Source organism: Ambystoma mexicanum, chromosome 1p (genome assembly GCF_040938575.1).
Source record: "Ambystoma mexicanum isolate Mex_15411 chromosome 1p, UKY_AmexF1_1, whole genome shotgun sequence".
Lineage (NCBI taxonomy): Eukaryota > Metazoa > Chordata > Amphibia > Caudata > Ambystomatidae > Ambystoma > Ambystoma mexicanum.
The window spans coordinates 1157150794-1157175293 of record NC_090921.1 but is presented as its reverse complement, the minus strand read 5'-3'; positions in this window follow the sequence as shown (position 1 = coordinate 1157175293).

Below are 24500 nucleotides of genomic sequence, written 5' to 3'. Positions count from 1 at the left end.
ATCTGGACGATATAGCAGTCTTCAGTGCCACCTGGGAAGACCATGTGAAACACCTCGGGATTGTGCTCCAGGCTCTTCAGAAAGCACACTTGACCATAAAGGCTAGTAAATGCCAGATTGGACAAGGCTCAGTGGTTTACCTTGGACATGAAGTAGGTGGAGGGAGGATACAGCCTCTTCCCAGTAAAGTACAAGCAGTACAAGACTGGCCTACCCCCACTACACAGACCCAAGTGAGAGCCTTCCTCAGGACTCACGGGGTATTACCGCATCTTCGTGGCACACTATGGCACCATAGCTGCCCCTCTGACTGCCCTCACCACTCCGAAGAAACCCAAGAAGGTAACTTGGACCGACGAGTGTGAGAAGGCCTTCAATGGCTTAAACGACTCCTTGTGCCAGGCCCCTGTCCTCAGGGCCCCTGATTATCAAAGACCTTTTATTGTGCAGACGGACGCCTCTGACACTAGGATAGGAGCTGTACTATCGCAAGTAGATGAGAAGGGTAAGGAACACTCTATTGGTTTTATTAGTCGCCACCTTAAGGACAGAGAGCTCAGATGGTCCACAGTGGAGAAAGAATGTTTCTCTGCTGTGTGGGCCCTACGGAAGCTGAGGCCCTACCTCTATGGGACCCACTTCACTGTGCAAACTGACCATAAGCCCTTAAAGTGGCTAATGAACATGAAGGGAGAGAATCCAAAGTTCCTTAGGTGGTCAATAAGTCTACAAGGCTTCGACTTCACTATTGAGCATAGGCCAGGTGTCCAACATAGCAATGCTGATGGGTTGTCCAGAATGTTTAACCGACCTGAACAAGAGACTCATCCAGGGGTGGATTATTTCCCCCTGTCCATAGTCTGGGAGGGGCGAGTGTTAGGAAAGATTTCTTAAATGTGGGTAATTTTCCTTCCATGTGGCAACCCCTAAACTTTTTGCTGTTGTTTTCACCATGATCTAGACTTTGCGAGAGAAGTGCAGCCCTCTGCCGCACTCCTCTGGGCTTTCGCTCCATTCTTACGGGGAAACTGACATGCCCTTAAGACAGTCAGTACCGGGAAACGCTATTTTCCGTAGTTTCTTTATCATGTCGCAGCTTTCGTGCAACATGACACAAGAGGGCACTGTAAGCTACGTTACTGCTCTCTTGGGTCTCTAGCCTTCTACGGGCCATAGATACTCTGTTTGGATTGTAAATGATCAGTGCAAGTGAATCACGGACGGGAATGGTGGCAGCGATCGTTTCTTGTGTTTTTGAGCTCCTTTTGGCGTTTTAAGCGCGTTTCTCACGCTTAGCCCAAAATGGTGGCCTGGCTCCCAAAATGGACAGACCACGAGGCTCTTTGTCCTGTCCGCTGACCGTCTTGCCCCCTTCACCTTCCCCAGGTCGAGCCAACCCGGCGCCTTCCTTATTTGGGCATGTACTTTCCCGCGAAACACAGATGCTTTCGTGGGCTTCTACAGGCCTTGTGTGTGCCTCCAGGATGTGGGCTGGGATGTCTGGTCCCAATACACATCCTGGGTGCCAGAGAGTCTAGTGTGGTGTGAATGCCTGGGAACACCGTGGTCCATGATAGGTCCACGTATGGTGTGAGTGTTTTGTGAGCGGATCTCCCATTGGGTCCCCTCTGTTTTGGCGCGAAGGGAACCGTGGATAAGAGGAGGCTGGAAACGCCACTACCATGTCGATCTCCTGAGTTCTCACGAACAAAGGAATACATGAGCCAAGTATCCTGCAACCACGAGGCTGAACCGAGGGATCGCTGGTGACCCGCTGAAGGACTACTCCTCTGCACTGCTGTCGCCTTGTGAAACCCTTTCTACCTCTGATCGAACCAGAAGGCCTGTACTAGTACTTCGACCCTTGGAATAGCGGGGACAGCTATTCTCTGCATCTTCACCATCTCTTGCACGTAAACCTTCGGAAGTGTCTCTGGGCCATCCAGCAGACTGACCAGCCTACCCAGGAGTCTTGCTCTGTAACCGCCGTCAGGTTGTGTTGTATATCGAGTCCTTTTCACTCTCACACGATTCGTACACTTGGCATTCCCAGGTCTGAAGTGAGTACTGTACATTTGGCTGAGATACACACGGCCGCTCCGTTGCCCTGCTGTGGTAACAAACTGTGCGAGTTCACTTCGTTTGGGACATCTTTAACTCAACTCTGCTGCTGCAGAATCTATACGACGACGAGACGTCCCCTGCTCCCCTGAACCTGCCAGCACTGAAACTGACGCGGAGCAGCCTAGGTCTGCTTGCATCGGGGACCGGTGAGTAGCATAGCTAGGAACTGGTCGCCCTCCTGCAGAAGCCCATAGCTTTTCCCCGCTGTGTCAAACAGCACGCCTTTTCCATACTCGCGCTCTGCTTCTGCCCACAGTCGAGGCTGCGCTTGAGTCGCGGAACTCTGTTCTTCTTCATTTGTGCACCAAACTGAACTGCCTGATTCCCTCGAAGAGACTCCTCTTTTTGCCCATTGGCACCAGCGTGTGCAGGTACTTTTGAGCACAAGGCTCCACTCTTCGTAGGGATTGGACTTCCTTTTAGTTAGGTGCCTCTGAAGGCGGACTGGGTCTAATCATTATTTTGCACTGCCTCTTTACCTCCCCTTCTAGGTGGACTACACATTTCGTGCATCTAACGCTTTAGACTCGTTTGTATTTGTATATATATTGTATTGGTTTGGTATGTGTTGGTTTACTAGAGTTTTATTGTGATTTCTCGCTACGGTCATTGTTTTAAAGGCCTTGGAATAAATGTGTATATATTTTTAATATAACACCTGTTTGGAGTAGTTTGTAAGTGTCCTTGCTTTGTGTGCTCATTGCGGGCTTTCAGTCACCCTCACCCCTCTTGAGACCTAGTCTTGACCGCCGCGATCGCTACCCTGATTGGACTGGCTTGTCCAGAGTTTACCCTGTTCCAAGTAATTAGGTTGGCCTTCTGAACTTCTGCGCCGCCAGGACAGAGTTCAGAAATCCGTCTTAACAGTGCGAAAGGCTGTTATTTTGGCGCAAGGGTTGTTTAGACGTGGCTGACATTGCAGCCACGTCTAAAAGCCCTCATGCCAAAGAAGATCACAGGACTGCTCTGCAACAAACCTCGCCACCTCCCAGTTGCATTGCTTTTCTTTAAATTAGTTAAATACAATTTAAATAACATATAGCCTTAAACCCTAGTCTGCCAGAGATCAAGGCCCAGCGTTTAACTACTATGCCATAATGGCTTGCTATTTCACACGGCATATATTTCATACTTATCCTAAACTGTAATATGTTCAGTAATAAAAAGCTAGGTATGAAACTTGTGAGAATCCAAGCAATGACGTCATTGTAGCATAATGGTTGAGTGATGTATCTCGAACTCCTTAAGGCCAGTGTTCAACATAAATGTGATTTTTTTTATTTAATTGTTTCTGTTTTATAATGTTGCTCCAAGATGGTTTAATCCTCTTTTTGAATATATATGCGCACTGTAAGGGGAATGTGTCGTGTGAGGGTGTGCATGCAATGTGTGTGTGTTTGATATGAGCTTGTGTGTACATGATGTGAAGGTGTGGGTGAGGGATTTTGCCTGCAGTGTGCATTTGCTCCATGATGACGAGTGTTAGTGTGTGCGCATACATGTGCACCCGTGTGTATATGTGAGCATTGTGACACATCAAGTGTGAGTTTCAGTCTCAAAGTGTGTGTGTGTGTGTCCATATAATTCTCTGCCTATCCAGTTCTTGTTTTCTTTGCATTTTGTGACTTGTAGTTTTGTTTTGTCCATCAAGTGTACTGTACTGCAAGTCCCAAAATGCAAAGTAAAATGGAAATCTGAATGATCATCTTCCAAATAACAAGGAACGTGTGGTGTGGCATATAACAATATATGTCACATGCAACTTGGCTATATTCATAATTTTTCCGGCACCTCTATTTGTTTGGGTTGAAGGGCCGTGGGGGATCTGTAAGTTGTAGAAGGAGGAGGTACGTAGTGTAGAATCAGAGGACGGGGGAAAAAGTCAAATTTTTTTTTCAGCTGGGGAAACTGAGAATAATGAGCTGGAAAGAAGTGGTGTCTACTTGCCCCGCTGTTTTCAAAGTCTAAAAGTAGCACAATATATTAAGGGAATAATGGGATTGTGTGGCAAGCCCCTTCCTTGAGCGGCAGAGAAAGTCTTCTTTGCGCTAGCTCACGTACAATGATGATGTACAACTATTATTAATTCGTTCAGTGTTTTGGGATGTTAGTTTTGGCTGAAATTGACCTTCTTTGTCTATGGGAAAATGAATGGGAAGATGCACGCAGTTTTGGAGAAAAAAAATCTATTGACGCTTAATAATCTTTTCATTTTTTAACAGATCATTACGAGACTTTGAAGTCTGAGGGGAACAACAGGTTTTTAATCAATTCTGAAATTCCTCCCAAAAACATTACTCAAATCAAGTTATTAATGATAGAGTTTTGAGAGGTTCCTATGGGAGTCTGCCTCACCTTATCGTCGCCCTATAATACTTATGATGCTATTATTACTGTAGTTAAGCTGAGTATCAAGTTCGATAATTAACCCGAAAATAGAATTGCTAATAACTTTTAACTCGCATGATGGATTTGGGTAATATTTTGCAAACTAAATGTTTGCCACAGGCCCCCCCTGACCCCCACACTGGAAACTATGGGAAAGATTAATTAAATAATGAAAACGTTATTAATAAAGCAAAGAAAGCTGTTTCACTGACTACTCCCATTAAATTCCTCATAGAGAAAAAGTCCACATTTCTGTGCAACGCACAGCAAGAACCACTGGATGAAATTGCATAAGGTACGAAACATCTTGGGCACGAAGCATTGACTCGATTTCCAGGAGGGGTCTGGGGTTATTCCTTCAAGTAGTTGTGCATGTGTGTGTGGTTTTGTGTGGCAGCATTATATTATCCCTTTATGTAAAGCCCTGTGGCAGGAAAGCATACATCTTCCAAAGAAGACGTGACTTCAAGGTGGATGGCTCAGCCAGCCACATTAGCACTGCCCCATATATAACCTGAGTGGTAAGGTGGAGGATTTGCCTCCAGCAAGGCGCTGGATGCAAAAATCAATTTTAATGCTAAAAAACAGCAACAATGGTGGAATTACCAGTGACGAAATGAATGCTGGCGGTAATTCTTCCGAAATCCCTATGGAGTCAATAAAATGGGGGCTTAAACAGACTTACTATATGTGCAAGACACGGTGGAGCGATTTGTGAACAGTGTTCATCCTACCAGTAGACTGAAAGACATTTGGGCACCACTACAAACTTACCTCAGAAACAACCAAGAGGAGGAATCGGAAGCTCCTCATAAGCTGTTCTAGGGACTGTAACCAGAACCACAATTCAATACCCTCCAAATGGAACTAAAATAACCAAGGGGGATATAGCATAACTGAAAAAAAGGATCTAAGACATATGATAGAAATAATGCAATGATAAGTGATCAATATGTCTACGCTGGTGTATTCGCTCATTGAATGTTTTTGTTCTAATGTGCAATGTACTCAACAGTGAAAAATAAAGGTTTTTTTTTTTTAAAAAAAAAACAGCCTACCAAGTGGTGGTAACCTTAATTCCACTTGGTGGTGTTTTGACAGATGTACCACTGAAATATTGCCAAACTTGTAAGGGGGCCTCTTGACAGCTGGAAGGCTGTCTGGTGAACTCAAGTGCTCTGGTGGCCCAGAGCTGGGTGCGCTTATTTAAAATTCACAAAAAGGGCAGCTGCAACATTCTCTTTGCTTGGAGAGGTACAAAGTGGGTGGTGCAATGCTGCATTCATAGGCCATCTGTCACAGCACCTGAAACTATTATTTACCTCATTTTCAGGTGAAATAATAGTAATAATAATAATCGAAGAACATGAGTGCCAGAATGTTGGGGTTCTGTGCCGCGGCGTATGAGCTCCACTGTGCTCCCAGTGGCATCTTCCATGGAGACTGTGAAGATGCAATACAAATCCCAGCAAGCCCTCTGGGTAAATAGCCGTTTCCGTACTATGCACACTGTGCACCACTCTCCCAGCCGGCATGGAGGCGGACGAAACTCTGCTTCAAGAAGCACTCCATGATGGGAACCGAAGCTTAATAAACACTTGGTGAGGCCCCAAAAGTGTTTTCTGTGTTCCTCCCCGTTTCCTGGCTGGTACTGGTCCTTATGTTAGTTGATTACTGACGTGCATGATCCCTGGCCTGTCATTGCCTATCCATGGCCTACTATTGCGTCCTTGTATTGTTCTTAGATTTCTGCTGATTCTCGCTCTGTAGATGTGGTTCCAATTGAGACTGAGCTCCCATTAGGGACATCAGAGGCTTTGGTCGGATTCAGGCTCCCTGCACTTCCAGAGGACAATTGACAGACACAACGATTGACAGAATGGGTCCCTACGCCCAATATACCAAAAACCGTCAAAAGAAGAACCCACTAGCTCCTTCTGGAGCTACCTCTCATCTGCCAAATGAGTTATAGTTAAATCATAAAACTAAATGTGCTTTTCGCTGCCCCCAATCAGGAAATTGAAGTACCTTGCTATATAAAATAATTATGCTGTTATGATATGATATGATAGTTTATTTATATAGCTCCTATATACAATGGGCCTCATAACGAGAATGGAGGTAGCCATGCCGTACTTACCGGCATGGCTACCTCCATTCCGGGTACTGGGTTCGGGTTCCCTGAATGGGGAAATACCGGGCCATTCTGACCTAGGAGGGCCCGGTACATCCCAATTCTCAAATGAGCCCCTACAGGGCTCAATGGGAATGGAGAGCATGCTAAGAATGGGCACGTTAATTACGGGCCGGTTGTTAGCATACTGGGCCGCTTGCGGGACCCGCTAAGGACGTCTGGTAAAAACAGGCGTCCTGAGCGGGTCCCGCAAGGAGACCTCGTAATGAAGCGGTAGGGGGTTAACGGCACCGGCAGCTATAACAGTGCCATTAACCCCCTACCGCCGGGGTCGTAATGAGGCCCAATGTGTTTCAAAGCGCTTCAAGGCAAGGGAGGGAACAAGGGAAAATACAATGACATTCTTACAGGCCATGAACAGTAAGGATGTGAAATTAATTTTTGTACTCGGCCTGACGACATTTCAGACAGTGCAAGAGCTAAGGCATAGATGAGGAAGGGAGGGAGAGAGTGGGAAGGAAATGGAAACAGACAGGCGACTACCGTACTAGGTCTGACGACATTTCTGGTAGAGCCGGAGAAAAACAAAAGGTGAGGGAGAGGGGTAAAGAAAGGGAGGGGAGGAACAAAACAAGTGACTTTCGTACTAGGCCTGACGGCATTCCAGATACTGCTGATACTGCTGGGGGGGGGCAACCAAGGAGAGTGGGAGGAGACAGACGAGGTAGCTATCATACTAGGTCCAGCGACAATTCTGATAGAGTAAGTGCATAGAACAAAGTAAGGGGAGGAGGGGAGGTGATAGGAAAAGGGAGCAATGGAGAGGAGGAGAGACCAGAGAGTAAGCAGTCAAGAAGAGTGGAGAAGCAAGAGGGGAGAGTGAATACAATTTCAGAAGTCAGTAATAACACATAATGTTGCAAGCCAGGATACAAGATGAAGATGGGAACGGCATGATTCAGGGCCACCATGAGTACAAGATGCAAAGGAAGTCCAGCATGAGAGTTGAGAAAGGGTGACGCACCGTGAATCAATGAAGTCCATAAAAGTAAAATGCAACATTGGCCACAAGATGTTGATGGTGAAAGCAGAATGTACCAGGACAGACTCCTGGGTTTACTTTCATTTCATTCAGTTCAGCAGCATTGCACAGAGTTCCGCAATTGTGAAGCAGTGAGAGAGTGCATCTGGCACTGGCCACAATATACTTAATTGGTTAGGCTAGCTCTTGAACCTTTCAGTCTCAGATGAAGAGTCGGTGATGACTCGAAGCACGTGTCAGGCTACTTCGTTGTTAAACTCATTGGACTCATGAGAAATCCCTCCTTCTTTGAATTGCTTGGAACACCTGTCACTATTGCACTGTTCGGCGAGGTGAGACTGGGAACTGTCTGTGTTCATTTAGGTTCTTAACTGTGGGTGGCATCTGGCGGTGCTCCCACACCCCTCAGTCACCTGCAGCTTTAGTGCTTCCTTAATTTCTTCAGTGTACAAGCGCTGTGGACTTTGACTTGTTCTGCCAAACCTGTGTGTTTCCCTCCTGCAGAAGTAGGCTGGAGGTGGGAACGGGAGCAGGGTAGAAGAATCAAGCAAAACAGGCAACACCTGTGTGCAAGATGGGAGGGGGGCACAAGGGAACACCGCAGGGGGACAAGAGGGAGTGGGGATGGCATGTGGGGACAGAGGGAGTAAACACATGTTGGTTCATGCTTACCTGCTGTCCAAGCAGGGAGTCAGGCCCTGGGTCCTCCTGGTCCGAACAGGTCCAAACAGGAATTGCCCTTTTCTTCATCAGCCCTTTGCTTTGAACGCCCGGGCGAGAGACGCCATTGATCTAAAAGTTAAGAGCAGGAAGGAAGAGGCATGGCTAAAAAGGTGGGTGGTGCTTAGGCCAGGTGACCTAGATCCACTTGCACCTGCTCCCCATCTGCAAAGGAAAAAAAGACTGGGGGGCTCCTTAAGTAGGGAAAAAGAGGGGCAACCAGGAAGGCACCAGATGGGCAGGGCTTGCTAAGTGGGGAAAAAGAGCAGCAACCTGGAAGGCTCCAGGTGGGCGGGGCTTAGGCCAGGTGACCTAGATCCACTTGCGGCAGAAATCCGGAAAAAATTGTCCATAGAGCAAAACTGGGTTGCTTACAAATTGTATCAATTTTATTTAATCATGATACAGGAATTTGAAAAATGATCAATTAATGACACAGTGCTTTAAAGAACATATTATTACATATCACAACAATAGAGGTACATATATAACATGGCTAAAATTAGTCCATCATCCAAACCATTCATAGTGCAGCATTCAACCCATACAACATTCAACGTGACAATCATCCAGACAACAATAGCTAAAAAAGACAAAGTTAATTCATAATGGTGAGCGAGCACAATCCTCACATCCCAACTGCTGGTTTTAATATGTTTTTTTGGTTTTATAGAAGCAGAAAAACATAAAATAGAAAAAATTATTAAAACAATCTAACGCAAGGGCAGATCTAGAGATGAACATGTGGTGTAGATCACATCGCTTGGGGACCAAACTCAACCGGTTTCGACGTGGTATGTCTATTGCACAACGTCTTCATCAGGAGGTATGGAACAGAAGACTGCAAGAGAAGAGCAATACTGCATAATTATGCGGCAGTTCCCCACCTCATGAAGCAAGCTAAATAGTTAAAAGATTTTTAATTATGTACCCACCATGTGCCACCTATTAAAAATCAAGTGGAAAGAGAAGGAATTAATTAGGTGCTGGGAAAAATAGGTAGAGTCAAGAGAACATCCCAGAAGCGGAGGTACAAATAGCTGCCCAAACACAAGGGTGCCTACTCCATACAGTATGCAGGAGCACTAGTTGAGAAAACCACAGGAGAGCCAGAGAAGAAGGAGGCAGGTGTACCAAGTCAGTAGGTAGAACTGAGTACCCAGTAAGGTCAAGGTCCCATGTAATGGTGAACTAGTAAGTAATGGACAAAACTGACCTCGCGCGTTCAGTCAGGCACTGGCACGATGAATGAACAGAGTGTCTATGCTGAAGAAAATGCCCTGCAAGGGGCTAAGGCTGTCGATGGGCTGAGAAGTAGGAATGGTACAATGACGGCAAAAGAAAACAAGACAAAAGCCAGTGAATGCTAAGTAGAATGGAAATTAATAATTACCTGTCAAAACAGAAAGACTATGTTTAGTGATGCCCATCGTAGTGGAGTCCGATGAGGGGACCTACTGGGCACAGGATACGGACAGAGGGCTCTTGTCGACTTAGCAAGCCTGGGCAAACTGTGGACCAAATGATAATGTAAGGCTCAAACTATATCCACAGAGATAAAGTAAGCAATGTATTGCTAAAACAATTAGAGGGATAGAGCAAACAATATCTCTTGAATGCGGCCACATGACACTATTGTGGACTGAGAGGTGAATGTCCAAGCGTGCCGATAGCGACACAACAAACTAAATGGTATTCCTGAAACTAGGGCCATTGAAAAAAGACACGAACAGTGTGCTCGGACCTGTCCGTGACCTGGGCCAAGTGGCATAGTAATGGACTAAATGTATAAGCGGTACAGTAGGCAATACTAAGACCATAATGAGGTGTGGGCCAGAAGACCCGCGTAGTTAATTAGCAAAAAGCAACACGGCTGACCTAGTAGTTGGTAATAAGCAGAGGATGGCATCTATATGGTCAGCACCATGTGAAACACAGCCTAACAACGTGAATTAGCACAAGGCTGTAGGATGAACCAACTAAACTTACTTGAAACAGGATACGACGTGGTATGTCTATTGCACAACGTCTTCATCAGGAGGTATGGTGAACTAGTAAGTAATGGACAAACTGACCTCGTGCGATCAGCCAGCGACTGGCACGATGAATGAACAGAGTGTCTATGATGAAGAAAATGCCCTGCAAAGGGCTAAGGCTGTCCATGGGCTGAAACGTAGGAATGGTACAATGAGGCCAAAAGAAAACAAGACAAAAGCCAGTGAATGCTAACTAGAACGGAAATGAATAATTGCCTGTCAAAACAGAAAGACTATGTTTAGTGATGCCCATCATAGTGGAGTCCGATGAGGGAACCTACTGGGAACAGGATACGGACGGAGGGCTTTTGTCGACTTAGCAAGCCTGGGCAAACTGTGGACCAAACGATAATGTAAGACTCAAACTATATCCACAGAGATAAAGTAAGCAATGTATTGCTAAAACAATTAGAGAGATAGAGCAAACACTATCTCTTGAATGCGGCCACATGACACTATTGTGGACTGAGAGGTGAATGTCCAAGCGTGCCGATAGCGACACAACAAACTAAATGGTATCGCTGAAACTAGGGCCATTGGAAAAAGACACGAACAGGGTGCTGGGACCTGTCCGTGACCTGGGCCAAGGTCTCTTTTACTGGGACTTTGGACCAGTCCTTTTTCTGTCTCCATGCCGGGGGTGCCGTTTGCTTGTACATGTAGGCTGCGTGGGATTTCGCTACTTAGCCGTACTATGTACCCTGTCCTGGTCATGTGATCCACATCGCGGTGAGTTTTCATTCAGTGCAGCTCGCGTGCGGAGGTGTTTGCAGGACGTGACGGTGCCGTCCTTCGCTAGTGTGCTGATGGCAATTCACACAGCCACTTGATTCCCCACACCAGCGCATCCTGTTTCAAGTAAGTTTAGTTGGTTCACCCTACAGCCCCACGCTAATTCACGTTGTTAGGCTGTGTTTCACATGGTGCTGACCATATACATGCCAGCCCCTGCTTATTACCAACTACTAGGTCAGCCGTGTTGCTTTTTGCTAATTAACCACGTGGGTATTCTGGCCCACACCAACCTCATTATGGTCTTAGTATTGCCTACTGTACCGCTTATACATTTAGTCCATTACTATGCCCCTTGGCCCAGGTCACGGACAGGCCCCAGAACCCTGTTCGTGTCTTTTTCCAATGGCCCTAGTTTCAGGGATACCATTTCGTTTGTTGTGTCGCTATCGGCATGCTTGGACATTCACCTCTCAGTCCACAATAGTGTAATGTGGCCGCATTCAAGAGATATTGTTTGCTCTATCTCTCTAATTGTTTAAGCAATACATTGCTTACTTTATCTCTGTGGATATAGTTTGAGCCTTACATTATCATTTGGTCCACAGTTTGCCCAGGCTTGCTAAGTCGACAAGAGCCCTCTGTCCGTATCCTGTGCCCAGTAGGTCCCCTCATCGGACTCCACTACGATGGGCATCACTTAACATAGTCTTTCTGTTTTGACAGGTAATTATTCATTTCCGTTCTAGTTAGCATTCACTGGCTTTTGTCTTGTTTTCTTTTGGCCTCATTGTACCATTCCTACTTTTTAGCCCATGGACAGCCTTAGCCCCTTGCAGGGCATTTTCTTCAGCATAGACACTCTGTTCATTCATCGTACCAGTGCCTGGCTGATCGCGCGAGGTCAGGTTTGTCCATTACTTATTAGTTCACCATTACATGGGACCTTGACCTTACTGGGTACTCAGTTCTACCTACTGACTTGGTACACCTGCCTCCTTCTTCTCTGGCTCTCCTGTGGTTTTCCCAACTAGTGCTCCTGCATACTGTATGGAGTAGGCACCCTTGTGTTTGGGCAGCTATTTATACCTCCGCTTCTGGGATGTTCTCTTGACTCTACCTATTTTTCCCAGCACCTAATTAATTCCTTCTCTTTCCACTTGATTTTTAATAGGTGGCACATGATGGGTACATAATTAAAAATCTTTTAACTATTTAGCTTGCTTCATGAGGTGGGGAACTGCCGCATAATTATGCAGTATTGCTCTTCTCTTGCAGTCTTCTGTTCCATACCTCCTGATGAAGACGTTGTGCAATAGACATACCACGTCGAAACCGGTTGAGTTTTGTCCCCAAGGGATGTGATCTACACCACATGTTCATCTCTAGATCTGCCCTTGCGATAGATTGTTTTAATAATTTTTTCTATTGTATGTTTTTCTGCTTCTATAAAACCAAAAAAACATATTAAAATCAGCAGTTGGGATGTGAGGATTGTGCTCGCTCCCCATTATGAATTAACTTTGTCTTTTTTAGCTATTGTTGTCTGGATGATTGTCGCGTTGAATGTTGTATGGGTTGAATGCTGCACTATGAATGGTTTGGATGATGGACTAATTTTAGCCATGTTTTATATGTACCTCTATTGTTGTGATATGTAATAATATGTTCTTTAAAGCACTGTGTCATTAATTGATCATTTTTCAAATTCCTGTATCATGATTAAATAAAATTGATACAATTTGTAAGCAACACAGTTTTGCTCTCTGGACAATTTTTTCTGGATTTCTGTGGTACAATAATACTCTGGTCCAGAGTATAGAGTTTCCCTGCTCCTTTATGTTTTCCTAGATCCACTTGCACCTGCTCCCCATCTGCAAAGGAAAAAAGGCTGGAAGAGTCCTTAAGTATGGAAAAAGAGTGGCAACCAGGAAGGCGCCAGGTGGGCGGGACATGCTAAGAGGGGAAAAGAGTGGCAACCTGGAAGGCGCTAGGTGGGCAGGGCTTAGGCCAGGTGACCTAGATCCACTTGCATCAGCTACCCGCCTGCAAAGGAAAAGAGACTAGAGGGCTCCTTAATTAGGAAAAAAGAGCGGCAACCAGGAAGGCATCAGGTGGGCGGGGCTTTCTAAGTGGGGAAAAAGAGCGGCAACCTGGAAGGCGCCTGGTCGGTGGGGTTTAGGCCAGGTGACCTAGATCTAATTGAACCTGCTCCCCATGATATGTTTATCTGGAAATACCAGACAAGAACTAAGTAACATTGTATTGTGGTGGTGTGTTTCCCCTTTAATAAGCATAGTTCTCAGATAATTGTCATATCATACCTCTGGAGTCTAGCTGGAGAGGTCTATCATTCATGTACAAATTGTAAAAAGACTATATAAATTCTATAGCATTTTCATAGAGAATGTGACGAAATAATGGTAAGAAAAATGTAAAATGCAGATGTGTATCGATTGGTAATTTAGATTGTATGAGAATGGAATCGGAGCATAGACACTCAGGTAGCCACACGCCATTGCCCACTCCTGTTTACATGCAGCTGTTCCACAGACATATTACACTCTCCTAGTGTGCGTAGAAAACAATAAAGAGAAATAAAACATGACACTCAGGGGAGTCCAGCATCCTGCACGCACAGCCATGATGAAAGCAAACACGTTTAAATACATACCTGCTTTTGGTTTGAAGATGTTGATCTGGAGCTGTGACAAATCAACATCCTGGACACATGGGAACAGACGGTTCACAAACCATGCATCAGCCCCACACCTCTAGTACACCAGAAGGGATCCAAACAGATTGGAACACAAGTAAATGATAAACCTCCTCGTCCAATTTTGGTAACGTGGACAGAACGGCAGGCTTTGCTCCGCAAGGTCATGGATCGTTGGTTAGTTGAGACACAGTAATAAATACAATTATTACCCAATGATAAAAGGGACTGTCCAGTCAAGGTTGTATACACTTACCTACTTTATTATTATTACAACAGACACTCCTAGCACACTACAAAATACAACCCACTCTGTAAAGGAACAAAGAGGACAGACAGCTTCATGAAGGAAATGGAAGCACTCTGGATACTGACAGGAGGGTAGTTGGTAAAGCAATCAGCCTCAACTGTTCACGGTTATTTGGTTTCAGCAGCAAAGGAGCAAGGGATCATAAATGTAACTAGGGTCCTGCGGAGAAGAACCAGGGGGACAGCACCACAATGAGCCTGGTTCTTCAGATGATCTTGATGCTCGTCAGCATTGAGTTGTTTTTTGGATGCTATGTAGTGATAGAGTTCAAGGTGGTAGACATCTGTGGGTATCAGGCAGCAGGTAGTTCGGTAAGCGAGGCTAGACAGATGACTGCAGGCCGGCCTACACGGTGGCTCAGGGACAAGAAAGGTCTCTGTGATGGTTGGCGGATCTGGAATTCTGGTTCAGTTGTATCAGACGGCTTTACTGACTGCAGCGTGACAACACTCAGGTGGTGCAGCCGGTCACGGTTTGAGGGCTTGACTGCCTCGAAAATTGTCCTTAAAAGATGGATGCTGGTTGAAGTTTGTTGTGGCACTCCTCCTAGCTTCTTCGCAGGACTCATGTCGTCCTTTAAGGCGGAAGGCCCAAAGCTGAGGAGAGTGTTTGCAGGCAACGTCCTTGTCCTTTGTTCACAGACGCTCTGGCACTTCCCAACTAGGATGCTTGCTGGCAGAACCTTGCTGGGCAGGCTGTGTGCTGGCTGGGTACCAGTTCTGGAGCTGCTGGACGGGTCAGCTGAGGTCGATATCTCCCTCTGTTCCATGAGAGAAGTTTAGGGGAGGGATCTTGCTTCCCCCTTGGAAATCCTGGCCTTCCTTCACTGGCGGAAGCTGTAAGGCAGACTGTACCTTCAGCCAGTGTCCAAATGAGTCCTTCTTCTTACTCCTTTCGAAGTCGTCAGATGACCTGCAAAAAAGGGGCTCAGACCTCTTTTGGAGCCAAATGGGCCCCAGTGATTGGTGCAGGCTAAGTCTACCTTATTGAACCAGTCCTGGGTCCTCACCAACAATCTTCTGTTATGTGTGAGGTCATAACCAGAGTGCTTTGCAACCGGAAGGGTAAGGGGTGACAACATGTAATACTAATTCTCAACCATCTCCCTGTCTGTTGTGGATCAAAGTGTCTATCTGGTAAATTGAGCTCTTTGTGAGTCCTGATCAAAGCACAGGTCTCCCATGATGTTCATGGCGAGAACAGACTTTCTGTCTCCATCAATTCACATACTTCTTCCCTCTGAAAGGGCGTCTTCTTGCAGGGGTTGCCGTCTGTAAACAGTTGTCCCAGACTTGCCATTCACTGCCCTTCATACAGAGGAGTGGGAGCTAGCTTCAAGTTGACACATTGCATATCAAATAGGTGTTGGTGTTTCCTGTCCCTTGTGTTCTATGAACAGACCCCTTCATAGGCCTGCTTCAGTTAACTCTCAGCACTGTGCGCTGCCACCACACATAACTACAAATAGAACAGGGCGGCTCCATGGAGCCTTTCATATTTTAATTAGGCTGTCCATGGCTGGAGGAAGGTGTCACCTGCCCCCTTCTTGAGATGCTTTGATGTACCTGTGGCTGTCAAATTCCAGCTTAACATGTCTGGGAGGACTGGGCCTGTAGGCTGTGGCCCCCCAGAGTACACTGACTATGTGTTTGTTGTGCGGCGAGCACAGGAAAATGTGTGCAGATTAGCCCTACACATTTTTTGAGGTTGATCACCCCATCATTCCATTTCTTACAAAATTTCAAAAAAGCCCAAGTGAGCAACTCCCCATGTGGATGATCAAATTCCTCACAGTAACCAATGAAAACAGCGCACATGTCACTTTACACAAGGCTGCCCATGGCATGAAGTATACATGGGCAGGTGCCATGTCATCTTACAGCATCAAATAAGCATGGGAAAAGCCAATGCCTTTGTGAAATTAGAAGCTTCACAAGTCAAAAAAAGTCTTCCTCACTACATTTCCAAAGCCACATATTTTGGCTTAGCTCATTCTTGTCATTGAAGATAATTCCCAGTGCTTCCACTTCATAACGTCTTCCAGCCTGCAAGATTGCGGTTTGCTCTGGAGCCTTACTTGTGTTCACATATCTCTGACCAGCACCTGTCTTGCATGCTCTTATTTGAAAACTCATCGTTGGTCTGGGTCTGGGTCTGGGCTAGGCCTTGAGGCTTTTTTCATCAATAATGTCATAGTGTAATGCATTATAAACGTTTAGGAGGGGAGAGTTGACTGGATGGACAGTGTTGTTCAAATAAATATAGTGATGCAAATCCACCCTCAACACCCCACCAATCTCTGATCCCAACAGTTTATTAAAAATCCATAGAAATAAACAAACTATCTTACAAAGATACTAATCTCTAAGAAAACAAAATCCTATAATATAGCACAATTCTCAGTGCAGGCACTTTTCAAAGTTCTCCCAGCAGAAATGAAAAGAAACCCCTATTACCACCAGGTGAGGTTTTGACTATGCAGACTTTATTAATCTATAAAACAAGTTTTCTAAACGTTTTCATATAGCAGGGGTGGGTTACAAGTGCCATGAAAACTGTGTATTATTCGGTCGAAGCTAGTAATTGCTTAAAGTAAAGCATACAGATGGCGCTTTTTGCGTGCCATTAGTACATTTTCTCTTCTGCCTGTAACTTTCCTAGTAGGTGGTTACATCGCCTGATGTTGCTGATTTGTCAAATAGCTGGTGCAGAGCAGAAAGTATACAAAAGCATCTGTAAATTGAATTATTGATAGGTGTGCTGTCGCTTATGCTACCCCTTTACTTAAGCAATAGAACCCGAGCGGCGGGGGCATTACCAACTCAGGTAATGCCCCGGGGCCCATAGGTAAGGCCCCAAGCGAAGCGAGGGCCTTACCGAAGGCCCCAGAGCATTACCTGAGTCGGTAATGCCCCCGCTGCAAGGGTTCTATTGCTATTAGTACCCCGGCCCGCATTATTTGCGTGACTGGGGTACTAAAAGCATTTTTTTCTGTCCCGAAACGCTGCAGCGTTTCAGGACAGAAAAAAAAAACCGACCAAGAAAATGGCCGCCGCCATGGAAAGGGAAAACGGAGTCCGTTTTCCCTTTCCATGGTGGCCATCGGGAGCGGACGCGCTGGGAACACTACTGTTCCCAGCGTGTCCGCTCCCGAAAAAGGATCAAAAAGAAGGTAAGTGGGGTTGGGAGGGCGGGAGTGGGACTGGGGAAGAGGGAAAAAAAAAAAAAAACATACCTGCGTCCCCGACGGGGGACGAGGGAAGCCCCCAGCCATGTGGAGGTGCAGAGCGGGGATGGCCCCGCTCCGAGACTCCACACAGCTGGAGGCTTCCCTCGTCCACCGCCGGGGATGCAGGACCAAGAAGGTAAGTTGGGGGGTCGGATGGGAGGGAGGGAAGGGAATTTAAAAAAAAAAAAAGACTGACCCGAGTCCCCGGCGGGGGGCAAAGACATCCTCTCGGCCGCGGGGAGGCTCGGAGCGGGGATGGCCCTGCTTCGTGCCTACTCATTGGCTGAGGGGTTGCCATGCCCCCCGCCGGGGACAAAGGCCGTGGAATCCCGACGGAGGGATTCCCAGCCGGGTAGGGACCTGGTGAGAGCCAATCAAAATGCTTGTTGCATTCAGATAGTCTCTCGCTAAATTAGAAAAGTTCTTTCAAATTAAGGTTCACGCTTTATAAGCGCACGTGCATAGTGCGTTTTTATTCTTGTGCTCTGTGACAGCCAACGCGTTTTTTTCGACCTAAGGTCGTCCTCAATGCACGTATTTCACTGCATGTATACTCCCCAAGAGTAGGTGCTAATCTCCTTGCAAATCGCAGTCTCCTGCTTTGTTTATTGGCTGCTGTCAGCATAGCATCCCCTGCTAGTACTCTGGTGTATATATTCGGTCCGTTTAATCTTTGCTCAAAAGCCTCAAAGGCAGTATACCTTAATGGTGAGAACCAATGTCCTTATGGGAGTTCCCCTGGTGTCGCGTTCAGAGATTTGTTTAGCCACCTTGTGAGCCGGCAGGCCAACCTTGGTACAAATGAAAACATCCATTGAAATGAGTCTGATTAGTAGATCTCGCTTTCACGCAGAAACCATTCATTTGTGCTCTAGAATTGTGTAAAAAGCTAGGAGGTTTCACATAACAGACTGACATTTATTGCAGAAGAATATTTATAGTTTAGCAGAAAACAACTGCTGCCATTGCTCCTTTCTCTTCTCCGGTGACTCTCAAATGGCTTACCATGACGAGCTTGTGGTACGGAAGAGTATGTCCTCTTCAACGGAAGCGACTCGGGCTCCAAGAACATGTCACCACATAGTCAATCAGGCATGGAGGGGAGAGAACATGGTGATAAGCTGCTGCTGTTTACCGCTGTCTTGTATAGAGCAGCACCCTGTCTGTGACCTCGAAAAATTGAAAAAAGCGACACTGGAAAGGTGAACAAGGAGTGAAGTGTTTCCTTTTTGCACGGGGAGTGCCCATTAAATCTGGTTATTTCATGGGATGGCTCAGCGTGGAGGTTGCAGTTGGAGAGTTTCTCCCAAGAACAGCGAATCGGAGGCTTTACTTGTCTGCTCTATTTCACCTCGATTGTCTTTCCATCTGGGACAGCCACCTTGCTTTCAAGCAATGGCTGCCAGGCTGTGATCATTTCATCCTTGGCAGTAGAAGCAGACAGACCGCCTCTGCTGCACCTGGGGAATGAATGCCAGAACTATATTATCCTGAGAGAGCAGAATACCAGTTGAATCCGCCCACATGCTCATAAAAACAGGTTTATGATCTGAACGTTTCACCATTCTGTCCGTGACTCATAAATTACCTTTTCATGCTTGCTGTGTTTGCCCAACTCAAGTCGTTCGAAAGAAATTGCTCTAACCTGCTGCACAAGGACCGTGCCCATATTGTCGCTAGCTGGCATTAACCGGCCTTCATACTTTCTTATAGGTTAGTTGCATTAACTAGGTAACGCGGGAACAGGTGGCGGCAGCCTGCTTCAGGATCAACTTCAGCTGAGCACTGCTTGAAGACTTTGCTAATACACTCAGCACTCACTTCCAGAGCGAACATCACGCCATGTTTTCTGCTCTTTGTTCTGTGAATTCAAATACAGTAGCAAGTGCCTCATTACATGTTTCGTGGTATTTTGGCAATAAATCTGCCGAAATACCACCAAACAGAATTACCATTACCACTTCGTGGTCCTCCTGAAGATTAACCCAAGATTGCAAGTGGTGGTAGGGCGGTGTGAGTCCCCATTTCGGATGTCCATAGGACTCATGGAGATTTTGACAGAATTACTGCCGGCCCTAATTACACTGGCGCTAATTCTGCCAATTATGCTGATTTTTGGAAGTAAGGTGACGGGTTTACCTCCAGTTTTTTGCTGGAGCTTTATCCTCCGCCTTGTGATCAAATTCACAATAAGGCGGCGCGGTAATACTGAGGTAACGTGGCAGTAACAGAATTACCACCCACACTTCTGGAATAGTAATGAGGCCCCAAGTGTTTCGAACTCAAAAAAAGGCCATTGTGTGGTCCCAAACTACAGTGATGCCTTTGGTCCCACGATTATATGATGCAAACTCCCACCACTCACATCAAGGTTGCAAAACACCAGTTATCAAGACACAAAATGAACACATTTACTTGTATGTCTGCTATCTTTCGACCTTATTTTGTTGAATAAAGGTGTGAAGTCTGCAAGTGATATATTTATATATGTATGTGCTCAAGTCATTTCAAAATCTAAGCTCTGGCAGGCAACAGACCAACCCTGCTGTATTGATCAGACGTGGGAGATATTCTCTTTCATTCAAACGTGTTGCCCCGATACCTTGACCAGACCAACTGTGGTTGTAAGTCACTTAAGTGCTGTTTTTTTTTTTTGTAGCCTGATTTCCCAGAGCATGTGTAAAATGTGTTCAAGTCATTTTCAGGTGCGAAATTAAAATCCCTGCAGACAGATGACTCAGTGAGTAGGCCAATTGCTCAATTCTACTTCCAGGCCCATCTACACTTGTTGATTATAATGTGGCCAAGGTAAAAACCGAACTGAAAGCTCCAACTGTGCTTTGAGCCCAGCCCTCAGCAAGTCAGCACCATGCTTAATTATTAATACATACTCGGGTGGTAAAAGAACATCGCCATGCCCTTTACACGTAGAATCTGGTACAGAGCCAAAATATTACTACTCCGGACCATCACATAAACTCTCGTTCTCCACAAGGGGTGTGAGTCTCTTGCAGGCAGACAATATCAGACATAAGATCATACAAATGCATGGATACATTGGGGCGCTTATTACTTGAGTTTAATCCATTTACGTTCCAACTTGCTCTATGATATGATAAGATGTGGCATTTATAATGCGCCTGTACACAAGTGTTTCTAGGCGCGACAATACACGGAGGGGGGAACAAAGGGAGGACAAAATAGAGATCTTACTAGGCCTTGTGTTAATCAGATTTTGCAAGTGCGGGGAAGAGGTAAGGGGAGAAGTGCCAGGGGGAGGACAAGGTCAAGGGGGAAGTGCAGTTGACTCACAAGTGCAGCCAGCGGGTGGCTCATAAGTATAGAGAGAAGGGACTGTAGGGTTGGAGAATCCTTCACCATCATTCACCATAGTTTCCTATTTCTAATAGTAATTTCCTGTCCGCTTTCTCTTCTGAAGTATATCCTCACTCTATGGTTAAATGGATAGAGGCCAACCCATCACCAACCCCTTGAGCCCCACATAGCCCACCACACTTGCACACTTGTCACTCAATATTGTGGAAATTCACTCCTGATCATGTAGTTATGGAAGTATATTCCCAGTAATAGAGATTCTCACTCCTCACAACACACAAGGGCCATAATTACAAAAGAACCAACCTTATAGAATAAGATGTGCTGCTTGCCTATACAACACGAGCCATGGAGTTAAGCCAATTAGGGCCAAAAATGCCTCGTATAGAGATCGGCCCCAGAGCCTGTATACCTTTGGCTAGAAAGTACATACAATAATTCATATACAGGCAGCATATAAAAACATGTGTATCTGACTGAATCGTGTGTGGGGCTGTCCCAATGTGCCTGCCTAGTTATATCCACCAGGTATACAATGTAACATCCTAGACTATTGCCCTTGAGCCCTCATTAAGCAATTATCCCTGAGCCGGGAGGGAGGGGGTAGGGATTCATTACTGAGTCAGGTATTGCCCTGGGGCCCATAGTTACAGACCCAAGTGTAGCAGAGGCCTTAACAAAGGCCCTGGGGCATATCCTGAGTCGGTAATGATCCCCCAGCGAGGGGATCATTGCTATTAGTACCCCAGCCAGTTGGAACGGTGTACTAAAAGGTTGTTTCTTCCTTTACAAAAGGCTCCGGCATTTCCAAAAGGAAGAAAGAAAAAAGAAAGAAAATGGCTGATGGGGAAGGGGAAACAAAGTCTGATTTCCCTTTCCATGGTAGCCATTTCGTTTGCTTACTTTTTAAAATTATTTTCAATGGCCGCCATGCAAAGGAAGTTCAGAACTGCATGTAGTCCCTTCTCCCTTTCCATGGCAGCCATTAAAAAAAAAGGTAAACAAAAAAATGGGCGTCATAGAACGGTGAGAAGGGACTGCGTGTAGTCCCTTCTTCCTTTCCATGGTGGCCTGCTGCAGATCGGGAGCAGATGCGCTGGAAACAGTAGTGTTTCCAGCCCATCCGCTCCCGAAGAGGAGCAAGAAAGCAGGTAAGTGGAGGGAAGGTGGGAAGGGAAATCTGTGCAGGAGGGCGGTGGAGGAGAGATGAGGGGAGTGGAGCACTTACCTGAATACCTGGTCTTCTCTAAACCTGCTTTTCATGCTCTTTCTTATCTTGCCCTCTATGGTCACACCCAGTTCATTCTCACTGGCCCCTATGTTTGTGTGGTATAAATTATCCAAAATATATAAAATCTCCTGTGCTGCTGCCAATGGCAATGCTTCTATGAGGTCAAGTGGCACAGTCTGATGCATTGGATTTAAGGCCTTGTATCCCTTCTCTTGGCCATCGTGTTACAGTTGTAATGCTTCCCACAGCATATAAACTGAAGGTTCTCCTCCCTCCTTCTAGCCCCCTACTAATAGTTTACTTGTTGTTCTGTGTTCTGGACAGTTTGCGCAATGGCAGTTGCTGAATTCTATATGTGGAGTGACATACATATTTCTCACACATTGGCATACGTTTCTGATCATAGGGAGGGTGGCCAAACCAAATTTGGAGCATTCTGGGGGCAGCTCGCCCGAATAATTTGTTTACATTTCATTTTTATATGTGTTGAAATGGAGCCCAGTCACAGCACATTTTTATGCAAAGGTAAAATGTCATACAATTTACAATTTGTTCTGTAGGGTAACACATAAACAAATCCAATGGATGTCATGTCAAACAGTACAAAGGAGCTTTGCACATCACCTTTTCATAATGCCTCTTCCCACAATATATGCCTGCTCTAGCTCTGTAAAGTCTGGATTACCAGAACTATGAACAATAAATGGTACACGGCTATTTCAATACTTATTAAAGAAAGAGGGTATTAGTGATTCCTTGCAGACCAGGTCCCTGATCACCAGGTTGCGGCACATATCCAAACACTGCCATCTCCCTCTTTTGAGCCAGAGATGGATACATTTGAGTTCAGTGCTCTATTTCCGGAGTATATTAAAAGCATTCATCTTAATCTTAGACCTAGCAATTGTGTAAGGAAGGCTTGCCCATCCACTGTTTTTAAAGAATGTGGGGCATAAGCAGCACAATGGTCACTAAATTTGTGATTGCCTCATTTCGGGGAAGGAGCAGTCGCAGGTAAGCTTAAGCAGGTTCGGGTTTCACCACTCACGATGACATCCAATCTAGACCCTTGTGACAGCACTCATTTTCATCCACCTTTTTGAGCAATAGAATTGTGTGTGTCAAAGTGGGAAACTGTGTGTCTCACCCAAACAGTGTGATGTGTGGAGTTCCTCAAGGAGCTTGAATATCCCTGATTTTGTTTAATGTAGCAATAACACAATCTGACGGGCCAAAGCGGTGGTCATTTCCCAGGGACCAACGTGTAGACTCCAGCACAGAGAAGCCCTCAAGATGGGACCTGCTGCTGTTACCATCCAATCCAGACGGCCAGATCAGGTGTTACTGCTATTGGCACCAAGGGTTTTAAATCCAGAAACTGTGGTGCTGGGAGCAATGTATTTTGTTTCAATGAACGGGACGCCTCACAGCATCCCGTTCATTGAAACAAAATACTTACTTAAGAGGGCCACCATGGATCTGTAAGGCGGGGCTCCATACGGGGCCCCTCTTTCATTCCCATGGCGGTGAGCAGGGACACGGAGCGGCAGCAGCAGCGATGGCACCAACGCCGAACGAATCAGGTAAGTGGGGCTAGCGGGTGGGAAAGGATGAGGGAAATGAGGAGAGGGGTGGGGACAGCAGCCATCAGGCTGCAGGGAACACCGACTGAGATTGCGTGATTCAGCCTGCAAACCAAGCAACCTGATAGGTTGTCCCTCGGGCCCCAGGGTGCTAATGTGTACGTAAAACCTCTGCACAATATAATTTCAGAACTTGGGTGTGAACTTCCAGAATTATGCTGATTGGTCATACATTCTCTTCATTCCAAATGGGCTCCAAAGTTCAATCGTAGGCAAAATCCAATATGTTTTTCAGAACATAGAATGGATGTTGACGAAAAATGGATGTTGAAGAACTTGCTTGGAATAAATAAAGAAAAAACTGAAATGTTTTTAGTAAGTCCGCCCACCTTGCGCCACCTGTTACCAAGCTCTGAAGATGTTCTCAGAGCGTGTGCTCTCAGGACATTTGATTAAACCTCAATTATCAGTTAAGACAGTGGGCCTCATTCCGAGCTGGGCAGTAAGGGGTTAACAGCGCTGGTAATTTTGCTGGCGTTGTTAACCCCTTACCGCCCTATTACGAGTCTGCTGGCGGGACCCGCAAAGGGCGCCTGGTAAAACCAGGCGCCCTAAGCGGGACCCGCTAGCAGACCAGGGAGCTAACAACGGGCCATTTATTCACGGGCCTGTTGTTAGCTCCCTCCCCATTCCCATTGTGCCCTATGGGAGCTCGAATGGGAATGGGGATGGGTTCCCTGAATGGGGAAATACTGGGTCCTTCAAGGTTGGAATGGCCCGGTATTTCACCATTCAGGGAACCCGGACACTGTATGCGGTATGGGGGTAGCCATGGTGCTAATAGCACCATGGCTACCTCCAACCTCGGAATCACCCCCAGTGAGTGATAACCTAGACTTTTTGTCTGCAAAAGTAATTC